The 19994-nt window shown below is 34.4% G+C and overlaps 1 non-coding gene across 1 annotated transcript; it reads right to left on the minus strand.

Annotated features, from left to right (window-relative positions):
* Nucleotides 1-8695: 8695 nt before the first annotated feature.
* LOC120888205 (U6atac minor spliceosomal RNA) lies at nt 8696-8820 on the minus strand. Its single transcript, XR_005731703.1, has one exon. It is a non-coding gene; the product is annotated as a U6atac minor spliceosomal RNA (small nuclear RNA).
* Between the last annotated feature and the right edge of the window lie 11174 nt (nt 8821-19994).

Genomic DNA, 19994 nt, shown 5'->3' on the forward strand with positions numbered 1-19994 from the left:
GTGTACTTCCAATTATTCTATTCTAACAGCACATCTGCTATAACTCTCAACCTGTTATTTCTGTTTTTTTTTTTTCAGAATTTTAAAATAAGGTGGGGTTGGAGTCATACTTGTACAGGAGCATGGTCCTTAAAAGTTCAGTGTTTATTAGAATTATGAAGAAGACAAGGTAAGATGCAGTTTGCTGGCTTCTAACATGGAGTTTTTGATCCAATAGGTTTAGAAGGGGGTAGAAGCGAGTGTGTATTTATATCATGTTTCCAGGTGAGGCTACTATTGGAATTTTAATTTAGGGAACATTGTCAAGGGGGAAACTCTGGATATTTGTTATAGTGAAATCTCCAAAAGATAAACACCATGAATTTGTGTGTCTGTGTGTGTGTGTGTGTGTGTGTGTGTAGGTGTGTGTGTTGTGTCTGTGTGAGAGAAGAGAGAAAGAGAGAGAGAGAGAGAGAGAGAGAGAGAGAGAGAGAGAGAGAGAGAGGAAGGAGAGGAGAGAGAGAAGAAATCTCTAATGCTACAAGTAAAGAAAATGTCTAGATAAGTTAAGAGAAATCTTAGAATCCAGGAATCAGGTGTGTGCACTGGTGCAAAACGGAAAAATCATCTTTAAGTTTTACTTTGAACTGGAGAAATACAGCCATATATATTGTAGAAAATGAAATTCTTCCCCAAAGTCCCCAAAAATGTAATATATTAGAATTCTAAAATTGGGATTTGAGGTTAAAGTTTCATTCATTCATCTATCCGTCCATCCATCCATTCACTCATCCATCAATCCACCTATTCACTCAGTTATTTATTATTCATGAGCACTTAGTAGATTCTATCTATGAGTAGAAGACTGTATTGTCTTTAGTTCCTACATACATATCTCCATACACTATCCATAATCTGACCACAGATACTATCATGAGAGCAAATATGATGGAAAAACATTTATTCAAATCATTAGTTTATTTTTCTTTGGGACATTTTTTTCTAACTCCTTTTATCATACATTTTTTTCCCTTTCAATTGTTCCTTGGATATCTTGTCTATGTTTTTTAAATTCTAGAATAAACTTTTGTAGTGAAATGCAAAAGTAATATTTTTTGTTTGTTTCTGAATATTCTTAATTTTGTCATATACAACTCTCGAGGTAAGTGCCATATTTTTCTCTTATTAGATTCATCCATGGAAGATTTCTTTGCTAAGAACGGGTTGTACTTCATGAATTCAAATTAGGGATGAAAAAAGTCATACTATCTTTAATTTTACCACAACTTTTACAGGCTCTAATCCTTGCACAGTACTTCCGGGTGAAGAATCACTAAACTGTTTTCACTGAAGAAAAATTAGAGGCTTAAAGATTTCACCCATTCATGTATTAGGGAATTCATTCATGGTGAAGCTGAGGTGTACCTCAGGCTTGTCTGAATCCAAAGCCATTATTATTTTTAACCAGAATACTGCATGTGACCAATATTCACAGATGGAGGAACCACTGGGTATTGTCCTAAGTCTGGAGCTCTGGGCTGGTTTCTGTGTCTCATGCTTGATATTTATTATGTTGATTTTGTCTCTGAGCCTTCCCTAGTGGTTTTTCTGTCTTTCAATCCAGTGGGCCATTATGTATAGGAATGATCTCCTCTTCTATTAAAGCAGTTTATACCTTCCAGCTCCCCTGTGCCTGAATATAATATCAATATGCAGAGCCTTTTCCCCCTCTGCCGCTAACCTCCTCTCCATTCCAATTAAATAAGTGGCTGAGACCTACCATTGGAGTTGTTAGTTGTATTAAATTGAGAAATAGTCACAGGTCATAAACTTCCCAAATAAATGGCATTCAGATAGGATGTGCCTGGAAATTAAAGTTCTAGATCACATTTGTTTCCAAGTTTTACTGTGTGCACAGCATTTGTCTCTTGTTCATGTAATGAATCCTTATTTGTTTAATGATGGTGATTAGATGCCTTAAATTACAAGAAATCAAATCCATTTCCCTCAGCACTGGGAATAGATTTGAGAACCTCAGTTGCATATTCTCCGGGCTCCTTTTTTATAATGGTACTAAATACATATAAACAAGCATCTGTTGCAGTAATTTGGATGTTTTCTCCTTACATACTGCATGTATCTTAAAAACAGAAAGCATTATTTAAAAAACCAGTTATGTTCATTGATTAGAGTAACTTGTGAGCACCTAGCATGTAAAGATCACCACATTAAATGTAGCAGAGTGTATCTTTCTGACTCAAATAGGCACTATGTATTCTACATTTATTATTCAGGATCACGTTTCAAAGTACTCAAAATCCACATCTACAAGAGGCCTCACTTCTCCTTGCTTTGGGTGAATTTGAAGAAAATAACTACTTTTTTTTACACTATCCAGTGTGTCAAATATAATTTTGATACTTGCTACCTAGAAATAATAGTGCTGATGAAAATTAAAATTATAATAGAAATTGAAAATTAAAATGACAAAAAAAGGATGTCCTAGGGTTCAGACAAATGTATATAGAACAAATCAAAGAAAAAAATGTAGTTGGAAAAATACTATGTGGAAATTGAGTTTTGAAATAAAAGTTGCTAAGTATATACGAGGCTTGTATAGCTTATGTAGAATGAGTTGATTTTCATGGTACTATTTTGGAGGCAGGGACACTTGATGTGTAAGAAACTAGATGGCACTTGAATTAAAATCTGCAAACTAGCAAAGGTCAGGATGCAGATATTATCTGAACATTTTTTTCCATTTTGCTGCTTATAAAATTTAAATAGAATTGCATAAGAAAGCCAAATTTTAGACATGACATTTGACCCAAACCTCTCAAATAATTTTTAACATCTATCACTGATCTATAATGAAGTGCTTTGCACTTGAATTAGCCAATAACTGGTTTTCATTTTATTTCTCCACCATGTGAATTTTTGTAGGCTTATATTAAATGTCTAGGGAACAGGATACCCTACATTGAATAATTGAGTGTATTATATCTGTGTTGCTGTGTAAAAAATTACCACAAATTTAGCAGAGCAGCTTAAACACAATTATCTGTTATCTCTTGGTTTCTGTAGGTGATAATTCTAAGTCAGAAATAGATATGTTGTCTGATCATGGCTTGAGAGGACACACTCAAGGTGCCACCACCCCATGTCAGGATTCACTTTGAAGCCAATTCAGTGTCAGAAAAATTTAGTTCCTTATAGATATAATCCTGAGAATCCTATTTTCTCACTAACTGCTAATCAGAGAAAAATCTCCATTTCTAAGGTTGCCAATGGTGCCCAAGCTGGCAGAGTATTTTTAAGTCAGACCTCGAAGATCAGCTGGAGGAAATGCTTTGCTTTCAAAAGGTATACTTAAGCTGGGTGTGGTGGCTCATGCCTGTAATTCCAGTGGCTCAGGAGGCTGAGGCAGGAGGATCACAAGTTCAAGGCCAACCTCAGCAATTTAGCAAAGCCCTAAACAAATTAGTGAGACTCTGTATCAAAATAAAAAAAAATAAAAATAAAAGAATAAAAGAACTGAGGATGTGGTTCAGTGGTTAAGCACCCCTGGGTTCAATACCTGGTACGTGTATGTGTGTGTGTGTGTGTGTGTGTGTGTGTGTGTGTGTGTGTGTATTCTACTTACTACAAAACCTATGAGTGAGGATTCTTTACAGAGCAAAAATATTTTTATAATCTTGCAAATAAGAAACACAATGGCCTTGAATTATCAGTTAAAAAAAAAAGACTGAGTTTGGATTCAAACTACCTTGAGTTAACCTTCAGGCTCTTATCCCTGTTGTGAGGATATAGTAAAAATGTGCACAAAATCATGTGTGTTTGGCTAATAAAAAGGATTCAGAGACAATTAATGTATATGCCCTTTATTACCAACCTAGATTTGTAGAACTACCAATGTACAAGTTTTATGAACATAAATATTATACCACATTCAATAATGGTAAAATAAACAATAAGAAATTAAGATTTAAGATACATAAGTTATAGTTAAGGATGTCAGAAAAATTGGGAAACAAACAAAAAAAAATTCAGAGCCTTAAGTTAGAAGTAAATTTGTTTTGTGAGAGATTGGTTATTTCTTAATGAAGGCAGATGCTATATAGACTTTGTTAGAAGATATGGAATCCAGGTTCTTAAGGAGTGAATAGAATTTCTACCAGTAAAGAAGAAAAGGGAGGGCATTCCACCTGGAAAAAAAACTTACATCAACCCAGAGGATGAGCATCTGGGTTTGAAGTTCCAGGTGGGTAGAGCACAGGATGATGAAAGGTTCAGTGACAGATAAAGCCAATGAGGTGAGGTTCATTCCAGGCAGTACAAGAGTTTGACAGCTGGGCAAGGACTATGTATGTTTTTAATGGGTGACTGACAATCACTGTCTATCAAATGATTGTAAGGGTCAAGCATTGAGAAAGGAAATAGAGTCATAAGAAACTTCTAATAATTTGAACAAAACAATGAAATCATGAGTTAAAATGGTAGTGGCATAATAAAAAAGGACAGAACTATAAGAAATAAAAGAAGATATGTTGTTTATATATGTGTGTGTAATTTTATACTCATATGTACATGCCTATGAATAAAAGAAAATATAAGTGTGCATATATAACAAAATGAAAGAGTATCTACATGCATGTGTAGTGTATATTTATAAAATGTACCCATATGCATACATATTTATATAAGTACACACATATACATGCAAAGGTGTTATTTCATTTCATGTATAAATGCAAACAGATGCATTTAGATTCATGCATATGAGATTTACCATCTAATGCAGTATATTGCATATGAAAATATCAGTCAATAAGGGATGAATGAAGAGGATTATGGATTTAAATTGACAAATGCATCAAAGTTAAGGGGTGGAAATACCAAAATTTTAGTTATTATATTCAGATTTTAAAAAGTAGTCAAGTTAACCAGACTATGGCTGAGTGGGTAAATTTCTTTGGAAGTGAAAGGCAAAAAATGGTGGAAGAGGCTGGGGGTGGTGGTACACACCTCTAATCCTAGTGGCTTGGGAGGCTGAGGCAGGAGGATGGAGAGTTCAAAGCCAGCCTCAGCAATGGCAAGATGCTAAGCAACTCAGAGAGACCCTGTCTCTAAATAAAATACAAAATAGGGCTGAGGATGTGGCACAGTGGTTGAGTGCCCCTGACTTCAATCCTCAGTATCAAATAATAATAATAATAATAATAATAATAATAATAATAATAATAATAATAATAATTTCACTTTATTAAACTGAAGAGTTAGTTGTGACCGAAAGTGTAGTGGAAACCTGACAAGTCTAAACATTGTCCTTAAAAAAGGTTTCTTATCTTACTGCTAGATTTTGTCAACAGGGCTCTGATTTATAACATAGGTATTATAATCATAAAAACTAAAGAAAAAAATACAGTGCACTGATTAAGATGGGGCCATGGGTTTTCACCCTGGTAAAGTTATGTGTAGAAGTCAGGGGAGGTGGTTGCATGGAACCTTGAAGAGAGACTAAGCCATCTTGAATTTGCATGCTGAAGACACAGTACATCAAATATTACACATACTTGTGTGATATATCATACCAAATGCACATAAACATACACATGCTTACCTACATACACATTAAGATGCACATATATGTATTATGTTTATGCATGGAAGCATGTGTATGTATATGTGTGTGTATGTATATGTGTGTGTGTGTGTGTGTGTGTGTGTGTGTGTGTGTATCTCCTTGAAACACCATCAGTTCAACTGACTGCTGACATTAATGATAACAAGAGGACAGGGACAGTTAAAGAAAACATTTCTGTGTGGATGTGAACTTCATCTTTTCACAATATAGAAGCTGTTGCTTAAGAATATTTTTTCCCCGACTATAGCCATAGACAGTTGAGCCCACCCAGAATGACATCTGAATAGAAAGTAAACACTATGCATACTCTCTGCCTCTGGTAATTATTCTATCTATCTGACTTACTATTTTTCACCCCATTTCCTCTAGTGATCCAGGAAGAGTATATGATTCAGCAATATCCTTAACTGTCTTTTGTAAATTTGAGGAAGTGTAATGGTCTCTGTCTGCGTCTGGTAACTGAAACCATTAATTAAATCTGACAATTAATGATAGGCTATATTAGCCACATTTGTCTAAGCATTTCACAGATATATCCTTTCTGATGGGAATCATTTAAACTAAAAAAAATCCTGAATACTCTCATAGTCAGATTTTCTAATCTCAGAATAAATTCAGATAGGGTTTTTGCAAAGGGTTGGACTAAAATCCATTGCATTATTTTCACCCCAAACTAGCAGAATTTCCATAGACCAATCAGTTTAAAATCTCATTCTAATGATCAGAAATCCTCAAAAGTTCCATGAAAGACCAAATAAACATTGTTTTCTCTTTCCAGACAAGATATTTCATGTTCTCCCTTTCCTAACTTAAATATATATATTTCCCATGCAACTGATAGCCAAATTCAATTACTTGCTTATCCACAAATGTGCCTTGATGTAGAATATCCTATTCAATGATTTCATTCAGGAAAACAAGATTTGGCTGCATTTGCTTGGTTCTTCCTCCCTTTGTAGCCTGAGAGTGCTGCAAAGCAAAGTATACAGAACTCTGTTTCTGTGCTTTTACAGTGGTATGAAATAGGCACTGGTCTGAATAGAATAGCTGAGACTGCTGCTCATTTATCCATCCATTTAACAAACCATCCACTAAATGTTATGCCAAAGCTTATGCAGCAAGGTCAGTCAGCAGATAAGTGGGAACCATTCAAACATGCGGATAAAAACAAACTAACTAACAAAAAAATGCTGTCTGTTCTTTCATCACTTTAGAAAGTGGAAATGGAAAATGTAGTCGGATTGTAGTGTCTGGTTCTGAAGCATCTTGCTGCAAGGAGAGAGGAGGAGTTTAAACAGAATTGAATTTAAATATATTCATGGCTACTTAACAAAAACATCATTAGACTATGGTGTCTCTTCCATTTTACCCCAAGAGTAGAGCTACATCAGTGTGTGTTAGGATCTAGTGTGGGGTGTCTTAAGTGACCCCATGCAAAGCTGGGGATAGTTCATGCATTAGTAAACAATCATACTATTTTACCCGTGTAATAATTTTGGATTCAGAACTTCCTAAGAAAAATAGAGCTAGAGAGTTTAGTGATATTCCTCTGCATTTAATCATGGTAGTCAAAGTGCTCCTCTAAATTGATCGTTTGTGTTGCAGTGAGTGCAGAGACACAGAAAAAAGAGTATAATATATTGTCCAATAAGAGCTGTGTGATTAGGAGCAATTAAGTTTGATGGTGCTTACAGACCAATAGCAAAGTTCTAAAAAAGGTTGTTTTTCAATATTTTAATTACCTTCAATGGTAAATTAAGGCATGGTTAAAAAATATGTATGAGTATGTATGTTTTCCCTAAGAAAATGATACAATTTCTACCTCTATAAAACAAGGAAATTAATATTGATATATTGGAATTGCTATGATTAAAATATAATGGGATGGAGAAGGAACATGGAAAATTTTATTGAATCTCTTTTCATAGACCTTAGTCTACCCTGAATTCACCTGTAAACGTAATAGGGAATGTTCTACTTGCTGAAAGTTTCCTAACTCAAGTGTCTGCATCTCTTTATTTCTAAGGGTTTTCTCTGACATCCCTGAGGGATGCTAAGTTGTAAGCACTTTTGTATTTTGAAATATGGAGAATTAATAACCTCTGTTATTAGGGAAGAGAAGGTGGTATAAATGTCCCATATCAAAATTCTGAACTTCTACTGTACATATGTTCCTCAATTCACGTGAGGTTATGTCCTGGTAAATTCAATGCAATTTGAAAGTATCTTAAGTCTAAATGCATTAACACACCTAATCTACCACGTACAAATATTTTTTATTATAATTTGTTATATACAACAGCAGAATGCATTACAATTCATATTACACATATAGAGCACAATTTTTCAAATCTCTGGTTGTATACAAAGTATATTCACACCATTGGTGTCTTCATACTTGTACTTAGGGTAATGATGTCTATCTCATTTCACCTTCTTTCCTACCCCCATGTCTCCTCACTCTCCCTCCCACCCCTTTGACCTATCTAGAGTTCATCTAATTCTCCCATTCTCCCCCTCTCAACCCTACTACAAATCAGCCTCCTTATATCAGAGAAAACATTTGACATTGGGTTTTGGGGATTGGCTTATTTCACTTAACATTATATTATCCAATTCCATCCATGCCATGATTTTATTCTCTTTTAATGCTAAGTAATATTACATTGTGTGTATATACCACATTTTCTTTATCCATTCATCTACTGAAGGGCATCTATGTTGGTTCCACAGTTTAGCTATAATGTATTGTGCTGCTATAAACATTGATGTGGCTGCATCCCTGTAGTATGCTGGTTTTAAGTCCTTTGGGTATAGACCGATGAGTGAGATAGCTTGATCAAGTGGTGGTTCCATTCCCAGTTTTTGAGGGAATCTGCATGTTGCTTTCCATCTTGGCTGCACCAATTTGCAGTCCCACCAGCAATGTATGAGTGTGTCTTTTTCTCCACATCCTCCCAGCACTTACTATTGTTTATATTCTTAATAGCTGCCATTATAACTGGAATGAGATAAAATCTTATAGTAGTTTTGATTTGCATTTCTTTAATTGCTAGAAATGTTGAACATGTTGAAAAATGATGGTTTGATGCCATGAAGTTTGTGGCGTGCCTTAATCGGATGTGTGTTGTCTTGCTCGAGAACCTCTTCCATCCTTGTCAAGGGGAATGCTAACCTTATCTCCTTTCATACAATACCACATATCAGATCTTAACAGCACAATACAACATAGAGTGTCAGTTGTTTCCCTAATGGTCCTTTGGCAGACTGGCAGTGAAAGCTCTCTGCCCCTGTGAGCATCACGAGAGTATTATAGCATGCATTACTAACCCAGGAAAGGATCAAAATTTGAAATGCAAAGTATGGGTTTTACTGGACATGTACCACATCCCCACAGAAAATCAAAAACCTCATAAGTAAAACCATAAGTTGAGGACATTCTGTATTTGAATCTACTTTAAAGGCATTTTTTTTTTAGAATTATTACAAGCAAATCTACCAACTGCTGCAGCATTTAGAGACTTTATCAAGATTTAAGGCTTTGTAAATAAAGTAGTTCAGGAGTCAGTGTAGAATACTAGAATACTAGTCAGTATTCTGAATAGCAATTGATGCATAGCAAATTATCCAGAAACATATTGACTTAAATGAACAAAATTATCCTATTATACCACGAAAATTTTCTGAAACAGTGATTCAATAATGGTTAAGCAAAAAAAGAAAAGAATAAACAAGTCTGAAGAATTCCAAGTGTTGGCCTTATTAAATGATAGTGTTGACTGTCCCCAGGTACAAAGGCTTAGTACTACAGATATTTATGAGTCCAAGTTGCTTTTTTCGACTTTTAAAAAAATGATATGTAAAAAGTATATTTGGTTGCAGTTCTAAATACTGACTATAGCTCAAAATCTTAATGAGCCAAGAAAATGGATTGGATCACCATGGAAACCAGATATCCCTCCCCTCTACATCTTTTCCAACCAATATGGATCACTCCATGCCTTCTAGAGAAGCCTGGCTTATTGTCAATTCCATTCAAACTGGAAATAACACAAAAAATTTCAATGAGTTCCCTTTTCCTCCATCATAACATTGAACAAAACTTTAAGAAGCATCTTTCACCATTTCAAGGCAACCAAAATTACATTTGTATTTCTTTAATAATAAAAGGCCTATTTCCCAATTAGGTGTCTGATATTTTTATTTTTAATTTTAAAATACCTGAGAAATGAGGCCACCCCACCAAATAAGAAAAGTGATTAAGTGAAGTCTGTGTTCTAAGTCAGGGATATTGTGAAACCAAAGTGCTTTCTCTCTTCTGTAGTTAATACATATACTTTTAGTGGTGACAATAAAATCCATAATGTTTAAAACTATTATCAGTTTATAAAATTGAGCTCTTTTGTTTATAAGACTAAAATACCCTGGGGCTTAGTAAGCAGTATTTAATATACTCTTAATTCTTGCAACTTTTAGATGTATTTTTCATTTTCAATTTATCTAAAATAAGGTTTTTGGATGGTCAACTAAAATATAATTTTCTACTTTTTTATACTTAAAAACAAAACAAAAAAAACCCAAAGCATTTTTTTTGTTAATACTAGTACAATAATGAAACAAATATGTTTGAAAATAGCACAGTGTAGCAAAAAAGTGCTTGGTACCAGATGTGTCTCACAAATCTCAGCTCTTCCATGCTTTAGGGAAAGACCTTGGATAATTAACTTTTGCAATATTATAAAATGCCTTTATTACATTTTGCATTGATTTAGTCTTGGCTTGTTTGTCTTCATTTGGGGGAGTTTTATTTCTGAGCCAAGTGTATATTGATGAGTAAAAATAGGTCAATAAAATAGTAAAGTATCTTCTAAGAATGGTATCTCTGTTGCAACTCCAAGATTCATTTAATCCAATCTGTTTCTCAAAGTCTGTAAAATCCTAGGATATGGAGGTAATACTTATCAAATGATCATTTCCTGAATACTAATTGATGATTATCAGTAGCCACTTGGGTGTCTGTCTTGTTTTTAATGCAAAATAATCACATGAGCTTTATAGAACTCACAATCAAAGCAATATCTCCAATATAAGTTTTTACATAATCATTGTGTTTTAAATGTCTCTTTCATGTAGTACAATGAAGAAATTATATTTTTTTAAGAGAGAGAGAGAGAGAAATTTTTTTAATATTTATTTTTCAGTTATTGGTGGACATAACGTCTTTATTTTTATTTATTTTTTTAATGTGGTGCTGAGGATTAAACCCAGTGCCCTACACATGCCAGGCGAGTGTTACCATTTGAGCCACATCCCCAGCCCAAGAAGAATATATATTTTTACATACCACAAAACTACCCCAACTCTTCCATAGTACATTGCAATTCATTTCTGAGTTCACAGTACTGAATATTTAACAAATCTTTAAGGTTAAATACTGCCAGATTTAGTTAGTATAATTCACAAATATAATTTTTATAATTTTATTTCTGAAGCAACAATATATAAGCTATACAGACTTTCTAAATGACAAATCCAATCTGCACTCTATACATTTTTAAAATAGCAATTACAGTTTCTATTATTTAGATTTTGCAAATCACATATACATTTTGTGTTGCTGAATTAGCCTTGTGCAAACAGCATGTCCAAAGGAAGGCTTTCAGGATGTGAGGAGATTTTTCAAGCAAACGCAACAAGCACTCTTTGAAAGTCACTTTTTCCTATTTATTTTCTTGAAGGAAAATGAAAAGTCCAGGTAGAGATGATAGTAGTCTTTACACAGATTTCATGGAAAAGGACAACACACTTTCTTTCTGACCCCCAAATAGGATAAATTTCCTCTGTTACAGAAGATGTGGATCCAGGGGAAGGTAAACACAACGAGAAAAGGCCAAAAGTTTTCTCTGATGTGTGGATGCTGATTCACAATAATGGGGTGCAGTTAAGGAAGAATAGAGGTACAATGGATTAGACAGAGGGCAGTGAAGGGAGGAGAGATCATATATGCGTAGGAAGTGTAGTAGAATAAATCAGACATTATTAACCTATGTGCATATATCATCATATGACCTGTGTAACTCTACATCATGTGCAATCAGGAGAAGTTATACTCCATGTATGTATGATGGATCAAAATGCATTCTACTGTCATGTATAACTAATTAAAACAAATTTAAACAGCCATTAGCAAAAAACAAATTGAACAATGTCCAGGTTAAGTGGTTAATGACACTCCCACATACATCAGGTGATGTTAAACTTTCAGCACTGAGATCCTAGTATTTGCTTATCCATCATTTGTCTTTTTTTCTTTTTCTTTTTTTATTTTTTTTTTTAAATTTCAGCTATAAATCCTGGGTCTTAAGTGCATCCTTAATCCTAAATTTACATGAACCCATTTCAAACATTCTTTAGCCTTTTCTTCTTCCCCAAAGAATTTCATTTTCCTCTTGCCTCTTTCCTAGTGAAATGTAACATTTTCATGCAGGACTTCTTTTTCATGTCTTCTGTTATTAACATTAGAACTTGTGAAAGAACACTGTTTCCCTCTATGTAGACTAGATTTAAAGTTCCTTTATGTAAATCAACTCTGTTGCATTGAGCCTTTGTATTTTTTAATTTTACAACTTATTTATTCTTCTTTGATCCTTTGTATTCAAGTTTTCTAATGGCTTGGGAATTTTTTCTTCCCTTTTCTAGGGGATGATAGAAATGATAGAAATGTGATTGTAACTGTGGTTCAATAGTCAGTGTTTCCAGGCCATGTAATCACATGATAATGTGGAGGAGTGAATGACATGTATTGTTTTTCTTGGGCACTTGATGCAAATCAAGTTATTCTGAAAGCTGGAGTTGAAAAGCAATATGGCATTGTGAGGGTTCCTTCTATGGTCAGTAAGAATTACCAGGGTGACTTTAAAGGACCTAATAATTATACCTAACAAGATCCAACTTGATGTATAAAAGGCTTTTAGTCTTTAGTCTCTAATGTCCATATCAACACATGGAAAAGAAAAACAATTGCAAAAGAAGGAGAAGTAGACAATAAATATGTGAAAAATGTTCAATGTCAGGGAAATGCAAATCAAAACTGTACTGAGGTTTCATCTCACTACAGTTATAATGGCAATCAACAAGAATATAAATGACAGTAAATACTGGAAGGGATAAAGGAAGAAGGAACTCTTATGTAAAGTTGGTGGGAATGTAAATTAGTACAGCCACTATGTCCACTTGTCTGCTGTTTCCTCAAATGACCAGGAATGGAACCACCATAAGATCCAACTATAACACACCTCAGTATTTATCCAAAAGAATTAAAAGTAGCATGCTCTGGATACATGAATTCCCATGTTTGTAGGTAGTGCAGTTCACAATAGCCAAGTCACGGAACAAGTGTAGTTGTCCAAAACAAATGAGTAGATAGGAAAATGTGGCTCAAGTCAACAGAAGAATTTATTCAGATATAAAGAAGAATGAAATTGTGTCATTTGCAGGAGAATAGATGGAATAGGAAAGCATAATGTTAAACAAACTAAGCCAGACTCATTAAATCAGGGATTATATGTTCCCTCTCAAATGTGGAAAGTATAAAGAAAGAGATGTCAAAAAATAAAAGGGAGAGAAGTAGGGTTGATAAAGGACATGTGGAGAGAGAGGTCAGGAAGGCAAGTGTATAAAACTGAGGAATAAATTTGACCATGTTATGTTATGTGCACGTATGGATATACCACAATGAAACCCACTATTCTGTGATTATCATGCAACAAAAAAAATTAAATCATTATAAGTAAAATATGAATTAATCAATTTATCTGTACCTTCACCAGCATTTGTTGTTAGTACTAAACATATAAATATAAACAGTCATTTGCATATGTGCATGTTTTATAACTAAAAGCACTTTGAGGAGAGGAAACATTTAGATCCTTCTCCTTATTTTATTATTTTTGCTCCCTTTTTTTGATAAGAGTCAGAGACTTAAAAACACAAATATCATTATTTTCTAATACAGCATGTCAATGCTCCAAAGATTACCTTGGTCTTATCTTGATTTATTGCCTTTCCTTTAGTGTTTCAGGTAAACTGAACAGTTTATATATATATATGTTTTTATACTATATATGTATATATATACATATATATATGTATATATATATATACACACTATATATATATACACTATATATATATATATATATATATATATATATATATATATATATATGAGTTTTTCCCCAGTATTGGAGATTGAGAGCTCAGGGCTTCACATAAGCTAGTCAAGCATTCTATCCCTGACCTACATGCTTAGCTTTTTCCTTTTCACTTTGAGACAGTGCTTGTTATGTTGCCTGGGCTGGTGTCAAACTTGGATCCCCCTGTCTCAGCCTCTAGAGAGCTGGGATTAGAGGCAGGTACAACAACCAATGCCTAATTTGAACAATTCTTGGTCATGTCAAGGCACCACCCAGGGTCAGGATCCCTGGCTCAGATCCTATGAACACTCATTTCTTTTCCTGTGCTGCTCTTTAGAATACTGCAGTCAGTGGCAGAAATTTACGGGTATAAGACTATGAACCATGAGCAACGGGGATATAGATATTGAAAATGTCTTGCTGGAGAGACAGGGAATTGGGAAGGCAAGCTTTCTGGGAAATAAATATTTGAACGCAACTTTAAGGTACCTGCCACATAGTAGGGCTCAAATAAAACAATACCACATGAAGACGAATGACCCATGTTTCTCCTCTAATTAGGAAGAGACTACATTATGGAAATGGTGCTCCTTATTTTCTCAAATGTTAGCAGCATAGGAAAATGTGTTTACTTTAAAATACCCCCAATAAATACAAAGAATACAGTGGTTTGAATTGGTAACATATTTTTAAAGACACACACAGACACACACGACACACACACACACACACACACACACATATATATTACAATAAATATATATAGCTGTGACCTCTTTCTAAAAATTAAGTGTGATTTTTAATAATAAATGTCCTTAAACATATGAGAACTTCACTGCCTTCTGTGATTACTAAAACGTGTAGCCCATAAAAAATTGCCATTTCATCACCATGTGTTTTCCACACGTTTTCTTACTTTGATGGCATCAGGAAAATTCCATAATCGCTTCACCTCTGAATCTGTCAGCTTTTCCCAGGAAGGGTCTGTGAGGTTCAGAATTAAGGAGGGGCGGTAGAGGGAGCTCTGACTGCATTGATTCCTGGGATGAATATTTTTTCCCTTTGAGTGAGCCATAATCTCACGGCCTGAATGAGGATCTAACACCTGCTGAGTTCCACTGTGGTTTTCCCAAAGAATATTAGCATATATGAGCTAAAGCATATAAGATCCAAAGCTCAGAAATTGTTTTAATATCCATTTTGTGGGTGGGATACCCTATGAACAGACCTGAAATGGTTGTTGATAAAAGATCAACTGACCCTATCCCTGCACTACCTACCCTTTTCTTCTCCTTGTATCTTTTCTGTCTTCTTAAATGTCAAGCCCAGTTTTCAAAATCAATACCTTAAAAATATTTGATGCAACACTGTAAAATTTAATTTGTGTCTCTGATGGAAAAGGAGAACAAAACACACTCTCTATTCCTGCCTCCCACTTACTTATCCTTCTGATCAATAGTGTTTTTGATTTCCTGGTCTTGAAGCCTAATTCTCTTTTAACTCCCCTGTGTTCCTACAAATATTCAGTTTATCATTCCATGGACTTCCCACCTGCCTTTTTAAATCATAGGCCAGTGATTCGATAACAGAGCAAGCCAGTGACCTTTTCTGGGAGAGGTCCCTTGGAAATGTGGCTTCAAGGTTAGTGCAAGTGAAACAAAAAACTTCACAGTCATCACTGTTCATGACATGGAGCCACCATAGTAGCAAAGGAACCTCTTGGCACAATCAAAAAAGGTCATGAAAAAACACCAATGTTGGATTGCAGAGAATAAGAGTTGCATCTTATCAGAAACCAAATTACTCATTTCTCTCTCGTCTCTGAGTATCTGTAACTATTCATCAGAACCAACCTTGGACTGTGGCCAGTGATACTGCCATTGTTCTAAAGTCAGGAGAGGAAGTTCTTTCAGTGTTTAGAACTAAAAAGAACAAAAATTAAAATTAGAATAGCGAGCCTAACTCTGCAACAAAACAAAACAATTTTTATAGTTCTGCCACTTATTTGCTCTGCCTATCACACTAGCTCAGAACTTTGATTTATTCATAAAACAAGGATAATTAACACCCACATTGCAAGGCTTTATTAGCATCGGAGGAAATTTACATGGTGTTTGACACAATGTTTGGCACAATAAAAGAGGTTTTTAAAGCTTGTAATGGTTCTGTGTATTGTGATTTCCCATGTCCCTGTTCATTATATTGAGAAAAATCTTAAAATATATACTTAGTTGTTATTAAATGATGATGTGATATTTTCCCTTTCTTCTGAGAGGTAGAGAAATCCCAGGGAAATGAACATCATCAAATATGCCCCCACTTGCAATGTGTCCTACAGTGAGGCACCTCCAGCTATCTCCCACTACTTACCTCAGCTAGTCAAGATACTGGAAGAGCTGATTCAAAGAGAATTACAGGAAACAGTAAAAGCCAGTGGGTGAAGAGTAACAGACATTCCCCAAACAAAGCTGGGAGAAGTATGAGACCTATACCAAGAACTAAATATAGAAGCCACAAGTGGAAGATGGTTTTCATTTTACTAGGAAGACAAGGTCAAGAAAGTGGTTTACAAAACCTTGATTAGATTATGACATCAGAACAATTTCCTGCTCACTCATTTTATTGTTTGAAATTTATATTTTTGAGGTTATGAACGCCATCTACGAAGACTAAATAAATGTAGGATTTTACTACAAAGTATTTTGAAAGTGGGAAAACTATAGTAGTTACTTTGAAGCCCTCTACCCATATAAATTTAGTATCTATTGTGTATTTAGTCTTGGAGTTACAAAAACAAATAAGGTATATCTTTAGTTTTCAAAATGTTCATCCATGTTGAAGATTCATTACTCAAAATACTTAAAATATCAATTTCGAGATTTAGAAGTTTTCAGACTTTTGGGTATTTTTGTAGATTTTTCCAGTTGAGCACCTCTAATGTGAAAATCTAAATTCTGTAATGCTTGAAATTTTTTTTTATCTCTGATGTTGAAATAAGAGATGTAGTTAAAGAGAAGGCAGGCACAAAATGATTTTAATAACAACTATTAGAGTGAGTTGTACTTAACATGGTAACAGTAGTCATAGAACCATGACTTCAGAGAAGGTATCTGAGAAAAGTGTTAAAGAGTGGGTAGGATTTGTGACAGATATGGTGGGTAAGCGATTGGGAGGTTGAAGATGTTCTACTGTGGAAAAAACATCCTCTCATTTTCAATTTGGGGCAATTGTGAAGATTCCACATCATGGTGGTGAGGGAGGCAGCATAAACAAGAGGGAGAAACAGCAATTCCTGCCATTGAGATATTAAAGCAAGCTGACAGGAAGAGAGGAGAAGCCATGTTGCCAACAAGGCTCTGACAGATGATCTGCCATGGGAAGTGGACAGATCAGTGACTTTTTTCACTTCTTTTTAAATCAGCTTCATAATTTTCTTGATGACCCAGATCCATAAGGAATTTTTGACATTTTTTTGAAAAAAATATTTATTTCCTTAGCTTTAAAACAATGTTGTATTAGTAAAAATTCATATCCCTCTTTGGCAGAAGATCAGTCTTTCTACAGTGAGCAAGATTCTAATAACTAAAAGGGAAGAACTTTTACCCTACCTTTGGGGCCATGTCTATGCACTGGCTATTCCTGGGATTATGGAATTATGAGTTACTCATAATAAAATAAGACCTTCAAGGACAAGGGTAGTAATTTTTTTTACTTTAAATGGACAATTTAAGATTCTAACTAGAATTTTTCAGTATTGATACTCAACTGGAGGATTAGAATCCAGAGATGAAAGGAGAGTTATGAGACAGGCTGTTCATTCCAGAAAATCACAGCCAAGGTTGAAGTGAAAATTAAGCCCAACGTATATATTACTATAAGAAATTTTGGAATGCACATCAAGGTAAATTTGGAAGGTCACACATGGAAGTTCCAGAAATGTTTTCAAGGTGCACTGTAATTCAATTTTTGATAAAGTGAGGCCTCAGCATATACTAGAAGTTTGGATCCATCAATATCAGATTGGAGGCATTTGTTATGGCTCCAAACACTATTAACTACAGAGCAGATGGGTTGGATTTAAAGCTTGTAGGATGTCATTGAAACCATGGCTTTGGTATAATATAGCCTCATACTGTGTTCAGTAACTTACTATAACTGAACTTCAGTTCACCCAGCTATAAACAGAGACTAATGTTAATGCTTCAAGATGATTGCAATGATTTGTTAGAATTAGGTCTCAAATAATGTATGGACCTTATATACACCATATCCCGTTTTAGATAAGGAGATGGATAACTACTAAAGAAAGGAACCATCACACAACCCCACCTCTATACACTAGGACAGACCCCTAGTAAGGACCGTATGGAGCTTAAAATAATGCTAGACACTCAGTAAATAGTAAATAAAAAATTTGATAATCAAATGAACTAATATAAACACTCTTCAGTATGAGGAAGTCATAGTTGCTTCAGATTTTGTGGGAACACCATTGAAAGTGCATTAAAAAATGATTTACATCATTTTATATAGAGGAAATGGAGGGATAAAAAGATTAACCATATACTCAGGACAACTAGTTAGAGGCAAGTCTAACAAAGTGAGGTGTTAGATTTTTAATTGTTCTCTTCATATCACTTTGTTTTTAAGAATTAGGTTAAGTTGAATCAATAACCTACAAGGGCCTTACAGTAATATATATTTTTTTAAAATTTGGATCCAAAGGATTCAATGACTCTTCTTTCAAATAAATGGTTCAAATAAATGCAGCATGAAAACACACACACATACACACAACAACAACACATTTAGAGATGGTGCTTTGCTTTGTTTATGTGTGGTGTGTGTAAGAACAGAAGTATTTTTACTAAACTTAATCCCCATTGAATTTGATTTACTGGTTTTGAGGTGGTACAAAGATATCTGAATTTTTATATGGAACAAAAGTAATTGAGATACAGACTGTTATAGTTGAGGAATGATTCTTGCATTCATTCCTTGACTTATTTTTAATCATTTATTCACTCAACGATTATTTTAAAATAAAAATATAATAAACACCTGAGTACCACAGTCTAACTAAATAAATTAGTAACTTTTACCATTGGTTTCTGGTTATTCGAATACAATCGCGAATTCCTTTGTAAATTTCTCCTGATTCTATTTCCATCTCCCTACTCAAAAGTAATCATTCTCCTGATTTTTTTCTGTTCCATTCCCACAAATGTTTATTATACTATTATTATTTATTTATGCCACTGTAATCTATGTTTGCAATTGCCTTTCATGTTCTCAAACTTTATACAATGTTATCATACAGCATGAATCATTCAGTATCCTGCTTTTCTAGTAAATATTATAATCAGAGGATATTGGTGCATATAATTTTAGTTCTCTCCATTCTATTTCAGCACAGGGTACTAGTTCATGAATATCTCATACTCAATTTATCCATATCCTATGGATGTGTATTTAAATAAATTCCAAGTTTTGTTGTTAAACACAATACTGCAATTAAACCCTCTGGTATATTTTGTTAAAGCTCATGCCTGAATTTACTTACTTTATTGGATATTAATATATGGCTAGTACTTCAAAAAGTCCTTGGAAAAAGAGGGAGAATTGGGGGCAGTTAACTTAGTCTAATCCAGCTCAATTTCTTTGCCTACAAATGAGTTTAGCAATTCTGGCAGGATTTAATAAAGATCAAAAGGGTCATCTTTTGTGAAAGTCACTGCAAAAGATGACAACCAAAGGTTTCTCTCATTTTTCTCTTCCTAAATTTTGTCTATGGACAGAGAACCGTAGACAAAGAACTGTCACTGAGACACCACATTTCATGCATTTATCTCAGTCAGAGAAGTCACTAATATAAGGGAGAAAAAAAAAAATCCTCATTCGGGATCAGCTTAGCTGAGTTACTTTTACTTTGATATTCAGAATCATCTTCATTGAATTTCTGAGATTGTGACCTGCACATCTGGGTGCTATGTCTGCATTTCTCTGATTTAAAAAGAGAGGAAAAAAAATAGCACTCCTGAATCTTATTTCTTATTCTGTCCCTTTTCTCTTCCCCTATTTTGTATTCATTTGCTTGTCCTTGCTGAGTTTTCTCAGGCTTTTCAACCATTTGCAAACATTAAATGAAGGTTTTCCCGCTATTCCAAAGCAAAGCA

Source organism: Ictidomys tridecemlineatus, chromosome 15 (assembly GCF_052094955.1).
Source record: "Ictidomys tridecemlineatus isolate mIctTri1 chromosome 15, mIctTri1.hap1, whole genome shotgun sequence".
Taxonomy (NCBI): domain Eukaryota; kingdom Metazoa; phylum Chordata; class Mammalia; order Rodentia; family Sciuridae; genus Ictidomys; species Ictidomys tridecemlineatus.